Source organism: Coloeus monedula (assembly GCF_965178545.1).
Source record: "Coloeus monedula genome assembly, chromosome: Z".
Classification (NCBI taxonomy): Eukaryota; Metazoa; Chordata; class Aves; order Passeriformes; family Corvidae; genus Coloeus; species Coloeus monedula.
In genome coordinates, this window is record NC_138822.1 from 81,253,732 (window position 1) to 81,270,122 (window position 16,391).

Sequence of the window (16,391 nt, forward strand, 5' to 3'; positions counted from 1 at the left end):
AAACATAGATGCATTTTGGACATAATATTGTATCTGTATTGAAAAAGAAAATTTTCTGTATCTTATTTCCTGAAGAGACTTGTAACTTTGGGTGATGGCACAGACACTCAATGTCAAAAAGGAGTTTATTTCCTTTTCACACTACTTATATGAACCATATACATTAACACAAACACCATTTTAATTTTACCCAATGCAAAAGGTGATACAATAGTCTGGTTTGAATATTTTTGCAATTTTTATTTTCACCTAGTGCTCAAATAGAAACAAAAATATTTAGTTTAATTAAAAATCAGACAATCTTTTTTTTTTGGAATTAAATTGTGTCACTTATGAGATACCTTGGGTTTGAAAACTCTGAGTCCTATACCACAGGTATAAATAAAAGTGAAATTACTGGAGTCATCTTCTCTGAAAGGAAGGAAAAAAACACCAAGCAACTCCTAAATTATGAAAGACCTGCTCCCTGCTTGCACACCCTGGTGCAAGCACACCTTTAATGTATGTACCTCTTAAAATACACGGACATTTAGAAAAATTTCAGTCAATCCAAATCACTGGGTGGTAAATCAGTCACCTTAGCAAGCAGGCTATGCAGGGGTAGTAGAAATAAATTCTGTAGAAGGGACACAGACTATCACCTTTTGCAACACTGGCATTACCATTTAAATGGTCTTTGACAAGGATCTTACTTTGTTGCATTTTGCATTCATGCTTTGCAAACAAATGCTGAACATTCATTAAGCAAACCTATAACAAACGAAAAAGTGACTTCAGAAATGTTATCACACTCTGTGTACTGAGTGTGATGAATAATTAAAAACCTGTTGGCACACTGGTGTGTGTTTTTATGTTTTATGTATGTATAAGACTCCATATCTGCAGCAGGCAGGGAAACTGTCTTTTCCTATAAATACCTATCACTCTTGGATTTGGAAAGCAAAGGCTGGAGCCTTCTTTACAGTTTAATCAGAACTGTTCTACTAAAACCAGAGGAAACTCTGTTGATTTCAATAGAAGAATGTTGATTTACAAATCTGAAATAAGTGTTCACAACAATTTAATTCCAAAATAAATTATGTCTGTTTTTTAATTGAACAAAATATTTTTATTTATATTTGAGCACTAGTTGAAAATAAAAAGTGCAATAAGATTCAAACCAGACTATTGTATCACCTTTTGCATTAGGTAAAATTAAAATGGCATTTTTGTTAATGTATACAGTTCATATAAGTAGTGTGAAAAGGAAATAAAAGACACAGAAAAAAACTTGTGCAATCAAAAGCCAATTTCTCCGCAGCCCACAGTCAGAAATAGAATGTAAGTGCACAAAGCCAAGTATACACCATAAGAAAATTATTGGAAAAACTAACCTGAAAATATTTGATTTTTTTTAAATTCTGAGTTACTTTAATAATTATAAAGCATTTTGAGTTGAAAAAAACCCTACTGTTTCCATTTAGAAATATCAGCAAAGAAATATTCTTTTATTTTGTCTTTTGTGATTCAGGCAATTAGCTGAAATTGTCTTGAATTCACAAATTGCTTAAGTTAATCTGAATGTACAGGTTAGGACAACGTATTTCAACTGATAAACAAGATGCAACTTTACTTAGAAATTAAATCTCATTGAAAGCCTATATGAGCTTCAACCCCTCAGTTGTTTGTGTTCTTCTGAAACCTGTATCCTGTCTAAGCTAATAATGTGTTTTCATTTTTATTATGGACTGAAGATAAGATTTCTCCTGCACTGTTAACCTCTTACTCTCAGGGACTCTGTGGTGAAGAGGATTTTGCACTGACTTTCTCTGCCTTTCAGTTGAAGAAGAAATGACGATTGCCAAATTATACAGAAAGTAATTGTTAGAAGTCGAATGGGTAGTTGTTCACAGTGGAACAGACCAGGAAGTACTTGGGCTAGTCAGATTTGTTGTTCACTTTGCTGCCCTTTTCTTTCCTCTTGTTCAATACAGGAAACACACTGAGGGGCTGGAGCATGTCCAGAGTTGGGAACAGAGTTGAGGAAGGCACTGGAGCACCAGGAGCAGCCAAGGGAAAGGGGTCAGGTCAGCCTGGAGCAAAGGAGGCTCAGGGGGAACCTTCTGGCTCTGCACAACTCCCTGACAGGAGGGGGCAGCCAGCGGGGAATTTAGCTCTGCTCCTAGGGAACAGGGACAGGATGAATGGAAATGGCCTCAAGCTGTGTCAGGGGAGGTTTAGGTTGGATATTAGGGAAAACTTCTTCATGGAAAGGTTGTAAAGCATTGGAACAGGCTGCCCAGGGAAGTGGTGTAACCATCAACTCTGGAAGTGTTCAAAACACATGTGGGTATGGTTTAGTGAGGACATGGTTTAGTGATGAACATTGGGCTAGTGCCAGGTTGAAGGTTGGACTCCATGATTTGAAATGTCTTTTCCAACCATAATTCTTTGATTTCATGATTCTGTGATTCAGTAAAGTGTTGTGTGGCAATTCTTTTTTGTCTGTCTAAATTGTTACTTTTGGCTTTCAAATAATTTAATGACAGACCTAAGATTCTCTTCTGTCTAAAACTTGTAAGTTCTCTTGCATTTAAAAAGCATCACATATAAAATGCATATGTATTATTCAAGTGTGTGCATGGTTTACACAGCTACATGTATCTTTACACAGGTACTTCTTTTTTTTTTTTTTTTTTTTTTTTTCATTTAAATAATCAGAAAATGTAAGTCTGGCCTGGAAGTACTTAAGTAAAACTGAACTAACTAAATTCACTTCTCTGTATCAAGGAAAAGCAATCACTATGTTTTCAAGAGCTGTGTCTTAACTCTACTGCTCACCCAGCTGCTCAGTGTTATGGGGGGGGGGGAAGATGAGGAGTCTGTGTCCCTTTTCCAGGTTAGAGAAAGCTGACCAGTCCAGCTGTGTAAAAATCACTGTGTTACAAGTGAGGCACTTCATTCTGGCAGTGCTGCTCAAAGCTAAACCAGACTTTGCTCAACTACTTGGACTCATAGGCAAAGCATCTTACAGAGGCAGGGGAACTGCTTATCACTTATCACCACAGACTCTACTTGGGGAAAAGATATTGATATGTTTTAGATCCTAGTGATGCCTTTTCCTGGTCTTAAAATCAAGAGTCAAAACATGGTTAGAAGGGAAAAAGGCATTTTATCTTGGTATTTATTTTAAGGATCCTTAGGCGCACACATCCAGGTTGAATGCACCAAATTGCACACCACAGTGCCCCCCAAAAGATCTGGTATAACATTGTAGGTGTTAGCATATCTATCAAAAACTCCCCAATGAGAGGCAAGAGGCTTGAATGAGGCCCGCCCTCCCCAAGGAACCCTCTCCTGCATGTTTCTATCTTAGTTTATAGAAGATGTTCTGGAGAGGACCTTGGGGTCTGGGGCACACTGATCCCTAGCTACAAAGCTTCTAAAATGTCTAGTCTCTCAGCTTGACAAACAAGTCCAAGAGTATAGGCAAAAAGCACTAGGAATACAGAAGTTGTAAAAAGGTATAACAGGGGTATAAAAGAAAAGGCAAAAAATCATCATGGCATCACTAGTAAAACCCTTATGGCTTCATACTTTATTTTCAATTAAAAGAGACTTAGGTAGGGAGAAACATCAACTTCTTCTAACAAAGGTCAGTCCTTCAACTCCTCACTTCCAAAACCTGAACCTAGACACATCTCTTACAGCCACTTAAACAAAACAGGCAAAAAACACTGAGAGGGCCCAGACTGTTGTATTATTCAGTCACCAGAAGGCACCATTACAGTTAATCTGACAGTCTGTTGAACTGTATGAATAGGCAGTTAGATCTGGAATAAATGTCTGCTTGCTGTGTAATTCTTTTTTAGATGAAATGAGTATTACCAGAAAACTCTGTTTTGTCCAAGTCTCTCTTTGACAGAATCATTTATTACATGCAAAGCTGCTGCCTGCAGGTTAATATGCATGCAAAGCAAATAAAATAATTTCCTATTGTCAAATCATGGCAATACAAAAGGATACAGAAATGTAAAAAGCAGGCTAAGAAAAATGGGCAAGTAACCAAGACTGGGATTTGCTGAAGTTCAGGTGCTTAGGAAAACAGGAAAACATGCTCCACAACCCTGAAGCTATTTAAGAAATTTTTCAAATTCTCTTTCAAGGATGCTCAAATTAAACAGGGAGAGAGAAAGTACCCTCTATGTAAGATAAAGGACATTTAAGTGTATAAATCTCAAGATTAATACTGTTAAGAGTGGGTAAAAGGGAGGTGAGGGGCTCACCCATATCTAATTAACATCACTTGAAAATACTAAAAAACTTTAAAAACCATGGAGCCCACTGATACCAAGTAAGGTCAATGACCCTGACTGGGACTTGACTGGCAGATGAAATAATTGCTAATTTTTTCAGCAAAATCACTTTAATGCATTTTTTCCAAATTAATGGTTCTTTACCCATGGACCTACATGTGAAAACCCCTGTGTTTATGCTTCAGGAATATAAGCTAAAAATTGCCAGCACACCAGCATGGTTTTGATCTGTGACTGTTTGTATTTTTACAGCCAGTGCTAAACCAGTTTACAAAATAGAAAGGGACAGGGATTTTTCCCAGAAGTTATCATGGATGTTTATTTTCTTTTTGGGGATAGGACAGCTGGATAGGGAGTTCAGCCACGTAAATGCAATCAGTGTCTCTTCACAAAGTTCTTTGCTCTTTTTTACCCCCCAATATTGACACAGTTAGTGAGCAAGGACACCAAAACGAGTGCCAATACCAGTGGAAAGGATTGTGGGGAAGAATCTTACCCATTTCTCAACTCAGCCTTATCCTTAAACAGAACTGACAACTGACACAGCTGAGAAATCTTACATATTATATATAAGATACTACAATTCCAATATGTGCTGAACAATTAATCATTTATAGCAGTCTGAAATCAGTGATTTGGGGGAAGTTTACCATGCTGTTTGCAAACACTCTACAGGATTAGAATATCATGTGAGATTTGGTTTGTGATCTAATCCATATTACAGCAACTTCAGAATTTTTGAAAATAACAGGTAATTTTTCTCTTTTTGCCCTGTGCTGAAATTATTCCTGCCCTCAAAAGTTGTGGTTGTAAAATGACTAGTCATCCTAGGTAAATATAACTTCAACCTATAACTGCAGTGGAAACTGAGAACAATTTTCTTTTAAAAACATCAAAATCAAAATGCTTGTTTGAGTTTTTGTAGAAAGGGGAAATGAGTATGGATAATACTCCAGATCCCAAGATTTTATCCTGCCCTTGAAAGAGTGTTTAAAAAAGTTGACAAACCACATCTCCTTGCCCAGATCTGATTCACACTTCAAATACTGCCCATGATTCATAACTACTTCAAGTAGTTATCCTCATTATTACTGTTGACTATTACTGTTATGTGTATATTTCCTATCCTTTGGGGGATGTGAAACTAAAAATAAAGACTTGGTGTGCATACAAAGAGTATGCAGGCAAAGACTTTCTGAGGATGTGAGTTTCTTTTCAAGCCAGACATGAGAAGGTTTTTGTGTTACCTCTCTGCTCTCAGTGCTTGGCTGAAGCCAGGTCACAGCTGGCTCCTGTAAGGCTGCATCACTTGCTTGTGACACGCTACAATTCACCCCTGTCAGAGGAAGAGGATTCCTGTTCTGCAGAACTGCACTCTGAGCACACCAGGAAATCAGCACAACTGGAGTGTTAAAACATAAAAAGAGATGTACATAACTTCTGAGAGGGGTGGGAGACTGAACAGCAGAGAACAAGAGGGTGAACTGTGAAGTGACAAACTCTGTGTCAGAGGGGAAGGAGCATCAAAGTGTGGGGGGGGAGGATAAATACAAAGAAGTGAGAAGCGAGGCTGGGCCTTGGGAATGGCATTTGGGTGCTCATGACAGATTGAGTGAAAACAGAATTTGGCAGGGCTTTCAGGACCAAATTGTTTTCCCTGCTCAGCATGCTTGGATCAAGAGTTAACAGCACTGCTCTCTAGAGTATCTCAGTTACTGTATCTACTACCCTGCTGACCTAAGATCCTTTTCCCCCCTGTAGTCATATAACCCAGCAGTTTAACTCAAACCTTCTAGAATAAGAGCTTCCAGGAAGATCTGTCTAGGTAGAACAGATGAAACCATGTTGAAATAAATGAAATAAATGTTCCCACACTTATATCTCATTCCCACCTTAGGTTGCCTCACAAGGAGCCTTGTCTCAAAGACTTGTTTCTCCTGCCTGTGGACCCACTCCATGTATCAGATGAGCCTGATCTGTCATCCCACAAAGCTGGGATGCATCTAGGACAAGGTCACATAGGAAAAGAAAGACCAGAGCTGCTACGCCTTAAAATGCAAATGCCTGAGGCAGGATATTTTGTGGTGATTATTGACAGCCTCCTCTGGTTGAAGCCTTCTCCTTGCTGGGAGAACTCTGGAGCAGACAGTTTTCCTTTGTCTTGTGTAGACTGCCAAGGGTGTGGTCAGAATCGTCTGGGAAAAACAAAGCCCTGCAGCCCAGTTGTGCAGGTGAGGAAGAAGCACAGGGATGTTGTGGGTGCTCCGTGTAGAAAAAAATTAAGCAAGTGGTATATGAGTGTAACAAACCAATTGTCAAACACAGTGGAGAACACAACTTTGTCAATGGATTCTGACATGGCAAGGGATTCGTGGTACGGAAAAGGGCAGATGGTGAGGCAGGAAGCTCTCTTTGCAGGAAGCAGGGAAGGAGAGTGAAGAAAGAGTCTCAAACTTACTTCCTTTCATATCCTGGAACAGTGTCCTTGCACAGCCCTCTGGCTGTATATACACATTCTGGGCATCTGAAAATTCAGTCATAATCTCCAGTCTACTGTAACAAAAGATGGCTATTAAGGACCTTGTGAGGGTAAATCAGGGTATGAAATTATGATGCAGTTGTTGTTATAGTAACTGCATACTTATGCAGTGTTTCCATTTAACAAACATGAGATAAATTATTCTTCTTTCAAGAAAAGGAGGAGACAATTACAAGAGCTTTCAGAGATGAACTGTGCATTTACACTGAGTTTAGATGAGATCTAATGTGTAGAAGTTTTACATCTGTGTTTCCTCATCACAATTTAAATAAATTCCCTGAATAAAATTATACAGAAATGGGCAGCACAGTTGCAAGTCATATGGCGTGCCCTTCCTCTGTCTGATATCATTAGGATGTTTATTTCTATTTCCTAGTTCATCCTATGAATAGTTTTTCTCCCCTTGAAGACCAATGATAAAATTAAAAATAGTGGCCCCCAAGATGATCACAAAAATATCAGTTCCCAGTTTATCATTTGCAACACTTGGCAATAATATCCAGAATTCAAAATATTCCACCTGAAAACCAAAACTTTGTCATTATTTTTATTTATCATTGAATGAACATATACACAAACATAAATGGGAAGGTTGCATATGAAATTGATGACAAGAAAAGGTATAGAAAGAAAAATATTACTTAAAATCATGTTTAGGAAATGTGAACTTCCCTATGAAGAAAAATGTTGATGCTCATTTACAGAGCGATCCTGTTTCAGTGATGGTGGATACAGAACTCAAAACCATGAAATAAAAATAACAAATAAAAATAAGAAATAAAAATAAGTGACCAAAATTTTTTTCTCAGCATCATCACTGAAGAGAATGACATCCCTGTATCAGGTAAGGCATGTCCATTACCAGGTTCATAATCTATCCAAAATAAAAACATATAAACTCTGTATAGTAAGATGAATTGCACCCAGGAATATTTGAGGGGATCACTAAAATAAATAAAAATAAATAGATAGACTCTCTTAAGAAAAAAATGAATTTTAGGTAAACCTGGATTTCTGAAAATGCGTTACTGTAGTACTGATATTCAAAAAGAATGAGCTAAACAGTCCTAGTAATTATAGGCCAGTTATGCAGGCATCAAACCCAGACAATATAATGAAAAAGTCAATATGATTTTCCATTAATAGAGAATCAGAGAGAGGGACTCTAATTCATGCCAGTCAATGTGGTTTTATGGAAAATAGGTTTTGTCAAATAGTTTAGATTTCATTATTTGATAAGATTACAAATTTGGTTGATAAAAGTAGCTCTTTATATGTAATACATGTACAATTTGGTGTGGCATTTGACTTACATCAAATGAACAGGTGATTTAAAAAAAATACAAGTATCGATAGGTTTCATATTAAATGAGTTCTGAATTTGCTAATGGAAAACTTTTAAGTGTTTGCTAATGGAAAGTAATCACTGGGTACACTAACATTCAACATACCTATTTCATTGCTTGAAAAAGGAATTGCTGCAGGAAAAAAAAAAAACCTCCCTAGAAAAGATGGTATGGCACATGAAGAGGGGAGACTTCTTTCTCTCCACAACTCCCTGATAGGAGGTTGCAGTGAGGTGGGGGTGTGTTCCTTCTTCCAGATATCAAAGGATAGACTGAGAAGAAATGGCCTCAAGTTATGGGAGGTGGGGTTTAGATTGGATATTAGGGAAAATTTCTTTACCTGTGGGGTGTCCAGGAATTGAAACTGGCTGCCCAGAGCAGTTGTAGTGTCACCACACATGGAAATATTTAAAAGACATGTAAATCTGATACCTAGGGGCATGGTTTAGGGGTGGGGTTATCAGCGTTGATTTAATGATTGGACAATATCATCTTAAATTTCTTCTCTAACCTAAAAATTCTATTATTCTATTATTCTATGATAAGGACCAGTTTATCTAGCAGAGTGTTCAGAGTTGGTTAATTGGTGAGGTGCACTTGCATTAGGTACTAAGAGGAAAAGACAAAAGGAAAATTCTGTCTCTCACTTTTTTTGCTGGCTTGTGGCAAAAATTTCTGACAAAAATGAAGGAGAGCAGTAAGTAGATAAGTGGAATTTTTAGGACTGGGTGTGGCAGTATTGAAACAGGAAATGGCATATTTCATGGAGCTTGTATGTTTGTGCCTTACAGAGGAACTTACAAACTGGTGATGAAGCAAATAAGGAACAAATTGCTTTGGCACCAAATACACCTTTGAGTGGAAATTGTAAGAGTCTAGGTGAATTACTTTATTAAAATAAGGTTGACTGTGACATGTACAATTTGTAAGCCTGACCAAAAACCATAGTACAAAACAGGCTTTTTTTTTTGCTTTGTCAGAGACATAACAAGAAATAGTGACTAGAAGAAAAAGGGGGTGAATTTCACTTTAAAAACTGAGACTAATTTCCATCTTGAAGGGTAATGATGATCAGTGACCATTAGCAATCAATGATGAAGGGCAACATGGTTGACATAGAATGAATAGGTCAGAGATAAACACAAAGTCAGATGAAATGGTCTGTAGTTAAACATTGAGGGGTTTACTTAATTTGAACTAGAATTATTTGAACATCACAAAATAGCATGCTATAAGAAGCTCAATATACATCTAAAAATCATCTTCCTGCCTGCAGCTGCATTTTGTTTGTAATTCTATTTTCTGACTCATACAGCAAGAAATTGTACTTCCTGTTGTACTTTGCATATAGCTGTTTGTTTCTAGTTAAATAATATTCATTAATCCCCTTGCAAGATTTATCAAATATGGCATAAAAGGAAAAATGTAAAATCAAAGGTTAATTTAATGTTACAGAGATTTTTCATGGTGATTTAGTATTAATGATGGAAGTTTATGAACCATGTTTAATTAAATGAATGTGGGAGATAAAAATCACCCTTGTGTTTAGCTCTAGTTAAGATTATAGCCTCTGAAGCTCAAAAGAGGATGTGAATAAACTCTGTTCTCATCTCTAGTGAGGGATGTATTTAGATAACAATGAGGGTACATTCTAGAGAGTCTATAATCAGATTAAACTTCATCTTAAAAGAGGTGTGACTTTTCTAAAATGTCTTTTATGGAGAGAACTACAGAGAATGGTGTCATCTGCAAATATGGTCCATTTGTTTCTGTGTGGGGTTTGGCTAACAGGTAACCTTTACTGACCTGTGACACACACTGCACACAAAGATGATGCTCAGGCCTTTGGAACAGCAAGGTCCCTTAGCCCCCAAGAGGAAATGCTAAAAACACTTCTGAGATTGCATCTCCTGCTGGTCCAGCTAACACTTGAGTGGTTGCTTCATAGCTGCAAGTCTGGAAGCTGGTCTTGCAGGGACAGTGATTTAAATAATGGGTTTTAGCACTCTATGATACATTTTTGTAGAGTTTCACCAATCTAGGGTCACTGTACAGAAAACCACTGCAATAAGTGTAAAGTGGTAAATAACCAAAATAATAAAGGCTGAACTGAAAAGAAAGACTAAGGATAAGCTTTCTTTTTCTTTTACCTATCTGGTCAACCAGGAAGGAGTCTTTAAGAGATGCATTCTGTGAATATGCATGACCATTTTGTATTTCACAGAATCACAGAATATTCTGAGTTGAAAGGGAAACACAAAGATCACTGAGTTCAATTCCCGACTCTGCACAGACACCCCAAAAATCCCACCCTGTCCCTGAGAGCACAGTCCAAACGCTCCTGGAGCTCTGGCAGCCTCGGGGCCGTGCCCATTCCCTGGGGAGCCTGGGCAGTGCCCAGCACCCTCTGGGGGAAGAACCTTTCCCTGATGTCCAACCTAAACCTCCCTGGCACAGCTCCAGCTATTTCCTCCTACACATAGGAAAGGCATCCATCTGTTTCCACGGAGCTGTGCTCCTAGCAAATCTGAAATCACAGATTTCTCTAACAAATCTGATATCACAGTCTCTCCGTTTTGATCAATTCTGTTTCAAGTATAGTTGTCCTGTAAGGGATATAAACACCATGTATAGAAAGAAGCCTGCTTAATGATATCAGAAACATGGTTTGCTCTGGTCTCCAGACTCCCATTTGTTCCTGAACTCCAGCCTGTATCATTTTGTACCTCTATTTGCAGTTAAGTACAGGTGTATTTCCATGTGGCTACTTAAAGGCTCTTCCCTGTCACCCATTTTAAGCATGACATAGGATTTAAACAGAAAATGAAGTACCAAAAATAGTTAGACTTGAATTGTTAGAAACTGGCATCGTAGTGAGAATTAAGTTAACTTCTCTAGTGAGATTATTGCTGTTTCGTTCCAAAACAAATAATTTAGAGCTTTCACTCCACAGAGCTTGTCCAAATTTCTAATTCCTTCTCTTAAAGTTTTCATTTTATAGACATAAAATTAAGTAAATATAAGTAGCTAAAAATAAAATATCCATTATATGTAACTATAGCGTCATACATTTATAGGATCCTACAGTCTAGTGTAATTACTCCTGGCAATTTATTGAAAAATTTTTACATCTTAAAGGTAGCAGAATTCTACTAGCGCCATGATTCTGCTTCAGAATATTTATGCTTCAGAATAAGAAGTTGTTGTTGTGACAAGTAACAATTATTAATTTAATAAGGTTTTAGTTAGTTTGCTGGAAGTCCTTGGACAATTCCTATGAAGGTTCTGCTTATTTTTACCTTCTGATAAAATTGATGTGACTGATACTTCCCTGAACAGCAGAGGTGGTGTGATCTTACGCTTTGAGGCCCAAGTACAGAAAGAATCAGGTATAATTTCAGTACCTGAGGGGGAAAAATACCAACAAAGAAACAAAAGGAATACTGCAGTACACAGATTAAAGCATGAAAATATGTGAACTAATCACAATAGAGTGGTTTTAGTTATTTAAATTCAATTACTGTATATTGATTTTTTATTTTTAAGCAACTGAGATTTCTCTCTCCATCTCTACTGCCTGCTATGCTTTCTCCACTCCACCCCTGAGGAGTCCATGGAATCTGCTGGCTCCAGGGCTCCATTTGGTCCTATTTCATACAATCACAGAACCTGTGTGTTGGAAAAGACCTCTAAGGTCTTTGAGCCAGGAGACCATATAAATTGTTCTGTTTTCCTCTTCAACAGTAATTGTGTTCTCTTTAATTTTAAAATATATATGTATATATGTAGTGGAAAGTGATCAGCTCTTCAAATCTGATATGTTTTTGGCAGAAAAGCAGAGAAATGGGAGGAAAAATTAGAAGTCATGGATGCAATTTCATAACCATATATGAACACCATCCTTCCAGTACCTGAAGGGAGCATACAAGAAGGATGGACAGAGACTATTTACAAAGGCATGGAGAGACAGGACAAGGGGGAATGGCTTCAAGCTGAAAGAGAACAGGTTTAGATTGGATATTAGGAAAAAAAAAATCTTTCCTGTGAGGGGGGTGGGGCCCTGGTACCAGTTGCCCAGAGAAGCTGTGGCTGCCCAGTCCCTGGAAATGTTCAAGGTCAGGCTGGACGGAGCTCTGAGGAACATGGTCTAGTGGAAGGTGTCCCTGCCCATGGCCGGGGAGTTGGAACTGGATGATCTTAGAGGCCAGTTCCAACCAAGGGCATTCTACAATTTTATGCAACTCTAGCTCCCAACACAGTCATTAACCTAGCTGCTGCTAGCCTATATGGATGTTTCCAAAAATACAATTTCTATGAAGCAAGAAAAGTATTAGTGCAGAGATTCTTAAGATTATGATCAAAAGAGGAAGTTTCTAACTTTTATATCTATGCTGATTTCTTGACACAGTTCTGTTTCTCATAACCACATTCATCCTTCCAGAGATGACATAACAGGTTATATTATTGGAATAAACTGAACCAGCAATCTGAATAAATGGGAAAGGTGGTATTACTTGTATCACCTTTGGGGTTGTCAGCCTAATATTAACTGACTAAAGTCTGTACATTCTGACTCAGACACTTACCAATATCATGGGATATTGGAAGTAAATTTTATTGTGAGTCACACTGCTGCTACCTTTTCCAGTGTTGGCTGTGCTCTGAATAAGAGTTTGTATAAGCTTAAAACCCTTAAATGTCACTTCCAAGTTTAGCCTAAAATGATTGTATCCTCAGACAAAGATGGTAATTTAAGATGGTGAGTACGGTGAGTGAAGAATTAATTAAAAATAGGTTATGAGACTTCTGATGATGTACTTTCTGTTTCCTCTTCTTACTTATTTTACATTTTCCTCCCATGGGTACTTCATAAATATTTCTCTATCTTTGAAATTTTTCTGAGAGGTGAATATAATTGGAGACAAGTTTTCATGGGAAGGACTCAGCAACATTATATTGATTTGGTCAGTAGCTTTGGTATGTTGGAACTAATACAAAACAGCAGTGTTGATAAAAAGAGTCTGGACAAACTTCAGCAAAGATACACAATTTCATGCATTTTTTAGCTTTAATAATATTTAAGGAGAGATCAGAAACTGAGTGCACATAACTGTTTTTCTCACAGTTGCAGAATCCAATGGACTAATGCTGTGGTCACTGAAGCAGGAGAGGGGAGGCTGCCACAGTGCTGCGTTGCTCCCTCCAGAGACGAGTAAGAAGCAGAGACATATTCCTCAGGGACCAAAACGTTCCTTCTGCCTCTTCCCTCACTCCAGCTCTTCTCTCGTTTAAACTGAAAGCTTCTCATTTCCAGTACTGTAAATCTGACACATTTCATGAGTGTTAGGTTCACTTACCTGTAATAAAAATCTCAGCTGTTAGAAAATATAGAAAAATTGAAACATTCTGAAGCTGTGCTGTACTTCAAAATCAACTGGAGTGCTTCAAGCACTATATCTCTATTTTAGATGCTGTATTTATCAGCTAAATAATAAATGTGGTCAGTTTGTGTTACACGTTTTGATGAAATGGGGGAATTTTTTTGTGAGCTATTTGCCTTCTGCTAGACTTGGTGCTGTTCTATGGAAAGAAATTCCTTTGCCTTCTATTGGAAATAAAGGGGGGTGGTGAGGGATGAGTGTGTAGACTGCTAATAATCCCTAGGAACGATTGCAGCCTGCGAGTCATGCTACCACAAACCCACAAAAAACTCCTTTATACAAGAACTCTGCTCCAACGTAATCCAGGTGTAATCGGGTGAAGGTGGTAAGGTCCTGGCACAGGCTGCCCAAAGAAGCTGTGGCTGCCCCACCCCTGGAAATGCTCAAGGCCAGGTTGGATGGGGCTTGGAGCTACCTGGGATAGTGGAAGGTGTCCCTGGCCATGGCAGAGTGGTTGAAATGAGGTGGTATTTGAGTTCCCTTTCTACCCAAACATGTTTATGATTCTATGATTCTAAAAATAAAATGAAACTGTATTGGTCCAAACTCTTCCATGCATTTGGCAGAACTAGGTTTTTATTTGTTTCTCTCTTCAAATTAGAAAGAGATTAGCAAAATAAATTGCTTTTAAATTAAATGACAGAACTGAACATGGGTTGATGCCAATTTAACAGTACTAATATAAAAATTAACTTAAAGTATTTGATTTCTGCATGTCTTTTCATAATCCCTAGGTCTACTGAGGTTAAATCATTCTCCTCTCCTTCTTTATTTATTTAATGAGTTTGTTAAAAAAGCAAACAAAATTTCATTAATTTAATATTGCTATGTACAACACCAGAAAACTGATTAAGAATAAATAAAAAAAATTAGTTTAGCATTCCATTTACACAATAGTTTTATTTTAATAATTACTTAATTGAAATATTTTTAATTAGCTTGCAAATAAAAAAGAATTTGTCTTCATATTTCCTACTGAGTAAATTATTACTCTATTTCACACATGCTTTTGCCTAAAAGGTGTTTGGCTGTTCAATTTTCTAAGTATATTGTAAAGAGATGATTGAGGTAAGAACCAAACTCGTATTCCTAAGCATTTATTTTGGGTTTTAGCCACACACCCAGACTTTCTAAACAGAGAAAAATACTTCTGCTGGATCAATCCTGGTGCTCCTCTAAACCATTAACTTCTCTGCAGGTGACCCTTGTAAGCTTGTTGCAACTGTAAGTGTATTTCTCTACGGCACCAGTAGAGATGAATCCTTGGGTTCATTTTGAGTGGAACCAAGTGGTATGGAGATGATAAACACCACCTTAAAAATATTGACAGGCCAGTTTTTAATTAGGTTTAAAGATCAGCTTTCTTGGTAAACTCCTGGTTTTGTTAAAGGAAACAGATTCTACACTCCAGTGTAGTGTGTATTATGAACCTTTCTACTATTGTATATGATGGTTTATTTCTCATTCAAAATGTCCTAATGACATATTCAGACCTTGCAGTTGTTTATATTCTGTAAAGATTTTGGAATTTAACATGTAATTTTTTCCCACTGATGTACTATCAGTTTACACAATTACTGTATTTACATTTCAAGCCAGGTTTGGGTTTTTTTTTCTCATTCCTGATATAGCTTACCATTTTAGTTTTTGGTTTGTTTTGTTTTATCATCTTTAAAATTAAGAAAAATACATTCACACTGAAACAAGAGATTTTATGAACCATGCACTGTGAAGACAGGAGGTTTAGTGGATGGTATCTTTTCATTTATTTTTCTCAGTGCTTATAGTTGGTGCAGAAACTAATAAGCAAATTATTCTTTCCATTCAGTATTATCTTGCCCAATTGTGTGTGTCTACATCAATGACTATACGACTATATCAGCAATATTATCATTGTCTTTGAATTTTGTCCTTGTTAAAGTCATAGGAACATGATTTTGTGGAGAAGAGAAAATATAAGACTATTTTGTCTGAAATGTTCAATCATTAGTGTATTTCAGTGATAAAAGGTTAACAGAGTATCATTTTTCCTGTAAAAGGGCTCATTATTTCACCATAAAGGTATGCCTGTTTTACTAATAATTAGACTTTCTGATAATTATTCCATAAGAGTCTTTGACACACACAAATAAAATGAACCTCACACTGTTATTTTGTCACTTGATAATTAGTGGTGGCTAAGTTGTACTTTTCACAGAATCACAAAATCACTTAGATTGGAAAAGACTTCCAAGATCATTGAGTCCAACCTGTGACTGATCCCCACCTCGTCACCGAGACCAGAGCACTGAGTGACACATCCAGTCATTCCCTGGACACCTCCAGAGATAAGGATTCCACCACTTTCTTGGACATCTTCCAGTGTTTATCAACCCTTTCTGTGAAGAAATTCCTCATGGTGCACAACCTGAATCTCACCTGGTGCAACCTGAGTTTATGTCCTCTCATCCTGTCCTGTGCTCCCTGGGAGCCGAGCCAAACACCCCCGCCCCGCCCCCCCCCCGGTTGACCCTTCCTGTCAGGGAGTTGTGGAGAGCCAGAAGGTCCCCCTCTGAGCTTCTTTTTCTCCAGGCTGAGCCCCCCCATCTCCCTCAGCTGCTCCTCACAGGATTTACCCTCTAGAAACTTCACCAGCTCTATTCACCTTTTCCGAACTCAACTTTTGCGTTGTCTTGCATCCATAAACTAAAAGGGTGACCACAAACCAGCAATACATGTTGTTCAATTATTAATTTTATCACTTAGTTTATATTTAGGAATTTCACTGAAA